The sequence below is a fragment of the Macrobrachium rosenbergii genome, chromosome 3 (genome assembly GCF_040412425.1).
Source record: "Macrobrachium rosenbergii isolate ZJJX-2024 chromosome 3, ASM4041242v1, whole genome shotgun sequence".
NCBI lineage: Eukaryota > Metazoa > Arthropoda > Malacostraca > Decapoda > Palaemonidae > Macrobrachium > Macrobrachium rosenbergii.
This window is the reverse complement of record NC_089743.1, coordinates 13,665,152-13,674,635: the sequence shown is the minus strand read 5'-3', so window position 1 is coordinate 13,674,635 and position 9,484 is coordinate 13,665,152.

Genomic DNA, 9,484 nt, shown 5'->3' with positions numbered 1-9,484 from the left:
CACGTTTCTTCGCATAGCGGTGTGTATATCTCTATACTGATGCATATGCACATTTATGTGTATGTTAGCTTAATGTTATGTGGTTATTTCAGTCTGTATAACTCACAATAACGAAAAGGCATTCAATTGTGTGTTTTCGGTTAGCTGTAGCTAATTTTTACGTAATGGATAAAAATGAAAAATAAAACTATGTATTAAGTAAGATATGAATGCTGTTTTTTAGTATTATTCACAGTGAAAAGGAAGTTAACAAAAGAATAAGAATGTTCCAGAGAAAACGTTAACTCATTCTGCTTGATTTAATAATACAAGTATCACTAAAATGGCCTCATTAGAATGATCCTGAAAAGGTGTAGTATGTAAAAGCCATTGTTGATCAGAATGAGCAAAAAAGAAGTCGCAATCTTGGCAGTAGTTCTGACCAACAATTGAAAATGTAATCGTCTTGTATAAGGAAAATTATTATTTTTTTTTTTTTTTAAACATCGCTCTCGCTGTTTATGTATTTAACGTTTCCGTTGTTGTTGTTGTTGTTGTTACTTTTATTATGGCTGTTTTGTTTTTGTGTTGTGCCAATTCAGTTAATTTTGAAAAATATGTAAACCAATAAAATGACGCGAGGAAATAGGATGTTTATCATCCTAGGCTTTGTCACATAACAGTTCGAAAGGAACAAACGAATCGGCGCAGAGAGAAAACCAATATCCGGCCGTAAAATAAAGAATCAACTGATAAAAAAAAAAAAAGGGCCACGTTCGTTTCCAGCGGAGGCAGATGCGGATGTAGGCACACTTGCGGTTTCCTTTTTGCTACTGCTAAGAGGAAAAGCTTAAAGGAAACGGTGGAATGGCTGGGAGATTTTCCATAGCCATATAAACAAGCGTAGTCTAACATGTATCCAAATACCGCTCATGTTCAAAGTATGTATATATCTGTACACAATATATGTATATGTATATATATATATATATATATATATATATATATATATATATATATATATATATATATATATATATATATATATATATATATATATGTATATATATATATATATATAATATATATATATAATATTATATTTATATGTATATATATATATATGAATGTTTTGACAGACAGTGTAATATGTGCCCATAAAACACTATTTGAACGTTGCAACCATATATTTCGAGCAGAAGGAAGTGTTTCGAAATATATGGTTGCAATGTTCAAATAGTGTTTTATGGGCCTTATATATATATATATATATATATATATATATATATATATATATATATATATATATATGTGTGTGTGTGTGTGTGTGTGTGTACACAAATACATAAACACACACACACATATATATATGGAGAGAGAGAGAGAGAAAGAGAGAGAGAGAGAGAGAATCCGCGATCCTGTTACAAGAGCCCACTTCCAAGATGAAACCGCCTATCCACGATCACTGCCTTTTGTGTGTATATGCCCGGCAACAACGAGCGTCTTATGGATTAGTATCAGGTACAAGAGAGGGGTCCCTGAAAGGTGTTATATGGGAAACGGTATCGGTAATATATGGGTTCAGGTTCGTCTGTAGGGAATTCCGATCCCCTCATCTCCCCTTTTTTTCAATATCACTTTCAGGTCCTTGCGGAATATGGTAAGGTACAGATCATGGACATTATCGGAAGATATATGGTCTTCAATCGACCCTGAGGTGAGATTAGGAAAAAAGGAAAGTATAAAAGAAGGAGCTTCTTCCCTTAAAGAGAGCGCGAAGATGGCTTCTTCTTCTTTTCCTTTCTTCACCGAGCCCTGCTCGTGTTTTCTTGAGAAGCGCTGTAAGTTATTGTGATGCAAAGATGTTTGAGGTTATAAAAAATGGAAATAAGTAGACGAAGATGATGGAGTCTTCATGTTTTATATGCAAAGCTCATCAAGAACATGAAATTAAAATATCAGTAATATACCAGGCATAGGAATTGGATACAACCACAGTTAAGGAAATATACCAGGCATAGCAATTGTATACAACCACAGTTAAGGAAATATACCAGGCATAGGAATTGGATACAACCGCAGTTAAGGAAATGAAAAAAGTTTTTAGAGGAAAACTGCGAAGAATATAGTTTGTGTGATGGAGTCATCATTATTTGTATGGTATATAATTACAGGGGCTCTTTGATGTTACTGAAAAGTTCGTTTTCAAACCTAGCAACTAAGCACAACCATCATATCAGCCATTACAAATATGAAATAATTAGGTATATAATGGAGATGCTTTTTCAGATCTGTTCACATCCAAGACCACTTTGACAGTGGATAGGAGTCTTGATGACGTTGGTTTACGTGTGGTCTTTGTCTTAGGTAACTATAAGTATCGCATTTGAAACTTTATTAGTTGTAGGCACTGGACGTGGCATTTTTGGTCACCTTCTCAGAAAGTTATTTTTAATGACGTTTTTAGTGTTCTAAGACCCATTGTGTCTACTGTTTCATAGGGTTGTGCTATGGAGACAGTTATTTTTAGTCATTTAAAGTTATATACAGTAGTTACTGGTCTTGAAAATAAGATAGTGCAGTATGCAGATGGCCCAAATTTTATTGCAGTTATCGGGAACATTGGTAGATGATGCAATCAGTGATACTGAACAGTAACTAAGCCTAGATTCTGTTTATTACCTGATCACGTGCCATTTTCCTCTCCTTAGTTCATTTCTCATAAGTGGCGCTTTCTAAACCATTCTAAATACATGACAGTTCATGGTGATACCTCTCTCTTGAAATCAGCTCTTAAATTCGTTGAAAATCATATACCATCAGATCCTGCCAGGACGGTACGAATTGTTTTGCAAGGCCTCCAACATCTGCTGGGATGATAATGTCACATATTTCTTGTCTTTTGCTTTACTACTTTTTTACTACTTTTAGAAAACTAACTTTCTAGATGCCAGCATCAATTTAAACCAGAGGTTCCTCTCCTAACACGTGGGTCGGTAAGCCTCGTGAGTAGGTCGCCAGTGTTTTGTTGATTATTATTATATTGTTAGTGTTATTTTTTTTATTTTTATCTCAGTCATCCTATTCGACTGGGTGGTATTTACAATGTAGGGTTCCTGACTCCTTAGGAGTCCATCACTTTTCTCACTATGTGCTTAGTTTCTAATAGCACGTTCTTCTGTGTGAGTCCTGGAGCCACTTGGCATCTATTTTTCCAGGTTCCTTTTCAGGGATCTTGGGATCATGCCTAGTGTTCCTATGATTATGGGTACAATTTCCACTGGCATATCCCATATCCCTTATTTTTATTTTCAGGTCTTGATACTTATCAGTTTCATATACAAAAGACTAGTGTTGTTTCAGTGTATTACAGATAGAATGTGGACTAATAAAATTGGAATCCCGGACGTGTTCCATGGGGTTTGTGTTTTTAGAGACTGAAAAGAATAATAGCGAATCAAATAAGAATTAGATTTTAAAACTACCCGAACAATTGTAGGTCTGTTACTGTTTCCGAATGATGAAATTTATATTCTCCTGAGGCTAAAGAATATGAGGTTTATTTGTTCGTTTACATATTCCGAAATGCCGAATAGTGTTGAGCTTACGCATAAAACAATGTATCTTCTTTAAAGGAAATATATTTTATCTCTATTTTATAAATCTTTTATTTAGTATACAGATGAAAATATGCGGCACCGATTACACATTTTTGCTGGATTACAGCGTCTGAATGTCGAGAGATGGTTTCTGTATTGCAGTGGACGCAGTTTTATCAGTAATTAAATTTTGGAAAGGGTTCTCACTTTGCACAACGTTAGTGCTTTGGAGGAGAGGGCATTTGATTTGCCACATTAGTATTAAATGTCGTCTTGTTGTTACCCGTGCCTGAAAAGTTGGAAGAAGATATGTTTTCACAGTATCTGTCTTTGTGTATGTGACTGTGTTTTGTTTGAGCAGGATTTCACAAGAGTGGTTGAGTTATGTTTTCACGGAACTTGACAGAAATATTAATTAGGTGACGTTCTTGAAATGATAAACTACTGGGAGAGATAGGACCAGAGTTAATTGTTTGTTGCCATGGAAAGCATCTTACCCATCGTAAGACATCGGTAATAATGGTGGATTAACTTATTCACAGTCAAGTATCCTCTTCATATATATGAACATAACAATTAAACAGCGATAAAAGTGATTAACTTTGACTTTAAATGGTCAGAGGACAAGATCATTGATATTTATAACATAACAATTAAACATTGAAAATGATTAAAATTGACAGGTACATTTTACAATTAAATCAGCGATATTATTGTGATTAATTCTGTATTTAAAATCAATTAAAATTTGTGCAAATACTGTATTTAAAATCATTTAATAATGCAAGAAAAACATTGAGAACTTTGTGATCGTACATTCAGTATTAAATATTTCCGATCACAGAAGGTGACCAGTGATCATTGATCAGTGGGCAAGTTCAGATTCTCCACTTAGTATGTAATTGTAGTTATGAGTTGTGGGTTTGGAGGAGATATTATTATTATTATTATTATTATTATTATTATTATTATTATTATTATTATTATTATTATTATTATTATTATATTTCTTTATCGCCATACTTCCATTTGAAATGTAACTTTTTCTTTCATTCATGTGTCATGTCATAGATTTAATCACATCCCTTTATCAGTTTAGCAACTCATTGTTCATTATTTTGAGACCAGACAGTGTAACGTGCGTTACCAATAAAGAAAGGCCTTGTATCTGGTCAGCTTTGTCAAACCCTCACAAACCATCTTTCACGTCTCCAGTCCAAAGTCATTTCAGATCATTTTAGTTAACGGACAGTGGAATGGAACTAGTAGGTACCAATAATCTAAGAGAACACCAAAATATAAAACAGTAACAAACAAAAGTAAGAATCAGTGCGCAACAGGCAACTCCATGAATAAATTCCCAGAGTATCTTGCAAGAGAGAGAGAGAGAGAGAGAGAGAGAGAGAGAGAGAGAGAGAGAGTTTTTGTACTTGAAAAGAAACACCTTTCATCTGGCTATAACTCTTAAAGTAAAGAATAACTAATAAAATAATAAAAAAGATATGTATTTGCTATTTGAAATTTCAAGAGCGACATAAAAGGTGAAATGGTTTCTGGTCATCGTCACTACATCGTTGTCAAATAAGATATGGACGAGACTGGTCCTGTGAAACAGCATTTGCTCTGTTTCCGAAATTGAGCTAATGGGAAAATGTCCCCATTAGATGGATGCACCTGAAAGCTTTGCCTCTCAGCGCTCGGGCGAACACCATGGCACAGCCTAACACAGAAACGAAAGCCATTTCCACAAAGCTTATGGGAACAGAAATTCATCACTGGGTTTAAAATCGCTTTCTGGGACTTGCCAACAACACAAACAAGATTCCCGAAATGTAAATACTTCCAGAATGTAAATACTCAACTGGCATAAGCGATGAGTTGGAGCGCAGGACAAAACTGACTTGTTCTACTAACCCCTCTCTCTCTCTCTCTCTCTCTCTCTCTCTCTCTCTCTCTCTCTCTCTCTCTCTCTCTCTCTCGATGTGTTGTGTTATTCTTTTGGATGAGTCCGTATTAGCATCCCATTTGCATTGAGCTCTTCTAGTTGTGGAGCGGATTTTAGGTATTCCGGGCTGCCAATATTCCCTGAAAGAGAATTCATAAACAGTGCTTCTTTAAACCCTTCCTCCCACCCTATACACACACACACACACGCGCGCACTTGCTCTCCGTTAGGTCACACGAGAAAAGGTTTAAGAGTGAAGTTGAACAAGAGTTTAGTAGGTAACTTTGTTAACATTTATTGTAAGTACCCAAAAGGACTTGGAAGTATACGGAATTATGCATGGGAAAGGTTGCTCTAATCAGCAATTAAAGTCGTGGGAAAAATAACTGGAATCAAAGTATCAGCCAGGGAGAAAAGGGGTAATTGAAAATAAGGCAACTGCTAAAATTTGATATATAATTTATCTATCGTAATAGGAGACGGGGGAAGTTTAGAACTAGTTTGTTTTTCGCCGGAATGGAATGTAAATATCCACATCTGGTATTGGTGTAAACAATAGTGAGTGTTGAGCACTCATCGATATCGGTAGTTGATATTTACCATAACCCACCCCCCACAAAAAAAAGATCAAAAGTGTTAAATGGGAGGTTCAAATTCTTCAGAGATCTGACGAACCGCGAGCTTATTCGGGAGATGAATCTGTGTGTTAGAGTAATATCAGAAGTGGGAATTTACGTGTGATAACGTGAGTTTTCATTTTCAATGGGATTGTTTTTATTGTTCATAGTATTTGCGCTGGTCAAAACTCACTAGTTACGAGAAAAGGAAACTGAATTTATAAAAGGCTCATGAACCTTAAAATGTCGAGGTTAACGTTTAATATCTAACACACTTATATGTAAACGCGTGGTTATACATGCATATATATATATATATATATATATATATATATATATATATATATATATATATATATATATATACATACATACATACATACATACATACATACATACATACATACATACATACATACATACTTACATGCGTAGATATGGAAATATTTTGTTGATGTTAATGACAGTATATTATAGTCGTAAATTTTATTAGCGTATTCTCTCTCTCTCTCTCTCTCTCTCTCTCTCTCTCTCTCTCTCTCTCTCTCTCTCTCTCTCTCTCTCTCTCTCTAACGCAATTTTTTGTGGGTCATTTAGACGTGGAGTCTCTTTGATCTCTGTATATTTGAATCCTGTTGAACAAATTATAAACTGTAACACGATCGCCAGAAACCTACTTAATTATTTCCAGGTCCAAAAGTATGTTTTTTCTACTTCAAAGTGGCAATAAAGGGAGCCCGGCTCTTGTGAAAATGACGTGAAGAGGTGTCATTTTTCTGCAGTGGAATTTCTTTATAAAGAAAATGGTTTGGCTTTACCCGTACAGACTATTGGGAAATTCTAAAGCGACTGTTGTGTTGTTTCTTAATGTATCGTTCGGTCACTGACTTTTCCGCTTTAACATGATGTTTTTTTCATCAAATTTATCAGAAAAAGTTGCGAAGCTTGCTTTATATAAATCTGGGCTACCAATATGTTTGCTGTGTCACTTGCATGAATACATTTGACTATCCACAATCAGTGCCGGCATGAATGCATTTGACTATCCACAGTCAGTACAGGCATGAATGCATTTGACTATCCACAATCAGTACAGGCATGAATGCATTTGACTATCCACGGTCAGTACAGGCATGAATGTATTTGACTATCCACAATCAGTACAGGCATGAATGTATTTGACTATCCACAATCAGTGCCGGCGTGAATACATTTGACTATCCTCAATCAGTGCCAGCGTGAATGCATTTGACTATCCACAATCAGTACAGGCATGAATGTACTTGACTATCCACAATCAGTACAGGCATGAATGTATTTGACTATCCACAATCAGTACAGGCATGAATGTACTTGACTATCCACAATCAGTACAGGCATGAATGTACTTGACTATCCACAATCAGTACAGGCATGAATGTATTTGACTATCCACAATCAGTACAGGCATGAATGCATTTGACTATCCACAATCAGTACAGGCATGAATGCATTTGACTATCCACAATCAGTACAGGCATAAATACATTTGACTATCCACAATCAGTACAGGCATGAATGCATTTGACTGTCCACAGTCAGTACAGGCATGAATACATTTGACTATCCACAATCAGTGCCGGCATGAATACATTTGACTATCCTCAATCAGTGCCAGCGTGAATGCATTTGACTATCCACAATCAGTACAGGCATGAATGTACTTGACTACCCACAATCAGTACAGGCATGAATATACTTGACTATCCACAATCAGTACAGGCGTGAATGTATTTGACTATCCACAATCAGTACAGGCATGAATGTACTTGACTATCCACAATCAGCACAGGCATGAATGTACTTGACTATCCACAATCAGTACAGGCATGAATGTATTTGACTATCCACAATCAGTACAGGCATGAATGTACTTGACTATCCACAATCAGTACAGGCATGAATGTATTTCACTATCCACAATCAGTACAGGCATGAATGCATTTGACTATCCACAATCAGTACGGGCATGACTGCATTTGACTATCCACAATCAGTATAGGCACACCTACAGACATTTTCATGTGACGCACTCAGTGAGATTTTCTGGGAACGGTTGTTAGTGCGAGGTGAAACGTCTTTGGTTTAATCATTTTTGGGAACGTGGTGATGATGATGATTTACTTCGTTAATTTAACTATTGCTCCAAGTTTTTATTGTAGTCAGCATGCCGTTGAATTTTAAACATGACCTCACTGTTACGTAACATTTAAAATTTCCTGTGCTGTGTTTCTTGTTCTGTAATATATATATATATATATATATATATATATATATATATATATATTATATATATATATATTTATATATATATATATATATATATATATTATATATATATATGTATATATATATATATATATATATATATATATATGTATGTATGTATGTACGTATGTATATATATATATGATATATGTTTATATATATATATATATATATATATATATATATATATATATATGTGTGTGTGTGTGTGTGTGTGTGTGTGTGTTTACTAGCATGTGAATGTGGCTTAAGGACTATTAGAACTATGAGAGACAAGGAGAAACGTAGGTGTAGTGAAAGGTGTCTTGTATGCGAAATTATTGATCGGTGTTTTGAGATGGTTCGGTCATGTGGAAAAAATGGAGATTAATAGGTTGGTGAAAAGAAAACACAATTGCAACTGTTAGGAGGAAGAATAAGTATACCTTAGTTTAACCAGACCACTGAGCTGATTAACAGCTCTCCTAGGGCTGGCTCGAAGGATTAGATTTATATTACGTGGCTATGAACCAGTTGGTTACCTAGCAACGGGACCTACAGCTTATTGTGGAATCCGAACCACATTATAGCGAGAAATGAATTTCTACCGCCAGAAATAAATTCCTCTAATTCTTCATTGGCCGGTCGGAGAATCGAACGCGGGACCAGAAGAATGCTAGCTGAGAACGATACCCGCCCGTCCGATGAGGGAGATAGATAGATCAATGGAGGGGTGGATAGAAGGTGTGACGAAAGAGACCATATGAAAGATGGGCTGCATTACTCAGGAAGCGAAAGTACGTACAAGAAATGAGTTAAAGGGCGATTAGCCATTTTTGCAGGTGCTTGCAACAGATGATGTTGTGGAAGTTTTCCCCTTGGTTTTATAAATATATATATATATATATATATATATATATATATATATATATATATATATATATATATATATATATATATATATTGTAGTTACATCCTTTGGTAGTTCCTCATTGGATGGGTCGATATCGCATACCGCTAGCACTCTCCTAGGCCCGCGTTCGATTCTCCGGCTGGAC